Below are 1,079 nucleotides of genomic sequence, written 5' to 3'. Positions count from 1 at the left end.
GACGAGTACGCCAGAGCCAGCAACATTGCATTCGGCCTGATGTTAATGGACGCGGACTATCATCATGTAGTTGATGGCTGCAACGTAGCCTATGCTGCCTGGATTCGAATCAAGATGCTTTATGGTGGATCACAGAAGGCTAGAACATTTGCATCACTGCAACGAGGTACTCAACATTAGCGCCAACCTCAGCAGCATCGGCGCCAAGATGGAGGATGAGGTCGTCGCAGTTTGTCTGATTCGAAGTCTACCCAAGAGCTATGAGAACGTCGTTCTCAAGTTGGATATGAGCAGTGCAGAGCTACGGATGCAGGGCGTTGTAAAGGTGTTAACGAACAAGCACATATAGCGACAAGGTGAAAGGACCAAAACGGTGAAGACTGAAGACGCGGCTGAGTCGTTTAGTGCCGAAAAATAGTCCCACCAGTGCACTTATTGCGGTAAATTGGGGCATACGGTGGAACCCTGGACCAAGCAAAAGAATCATAGTCGAGGAGATCGACAAGGCGTGAATTATCGTGGTCGCGGAGCTAACAACGTACAATATCGGCACAGAAACGACAACGATTACAATCAAGAAGCGTTTGCAGTATCCCTGGAATACAATTTATCGTCTGGTAAAGAAACATCGAGTCTGTGGGCCGTTGATAGTGGTGTTACTTTGATACGACAAGTCGAAATTTATGACCCTGGATGAACAGGATTGTGGTGAGCATTCAGTACCCGATGGAAATAAGATTGCTATCATGGGGGTGGGCACTACAGTCCAGGAAGTTGTTTTACCCAACGGCCTCATACGCGATATCGAGATCAAGGACGCGCTTTACAATCCGAAAACAAGAAAGAACCTGCTGTCTGTTCCGCAGATCAATAAAAGAGGTTGCACTCAGAAAATGTTTTTTGGAGCTAGTTAGACATTGTAGTTAAGGACTTACAGAAGGTAGTGACCATTGTCAATTTTGCTGATAGCTTTATGTTTTGCGGTTGAAGGTTTAAATGTACTGATTAATGTTTAATGGATAAGGATTAGAATTTTATGATAGATTATTGTTAACGTTTTATGGTTAAAAATTTAAAGG

Source organism: Plasmopara halstedii (genome assembly GCF_900000015.1).
Source record: "Plasmopara halstedii genome assembly, contig: Scaffold_526, whole genome shotgun sequence".
In the NCBI taxonomy this organism is placed as follows: Eukaryota; Oomycota; class Peronosporomycetes; order Peronosporales; family Peronosporaceae; genus Plasmopara; species Plasmopara halstedii.
The sequence above is the reverse complement of the archived record's forward strand: the minus strand, read 5'-3'. Positions refer to the sequence as shown.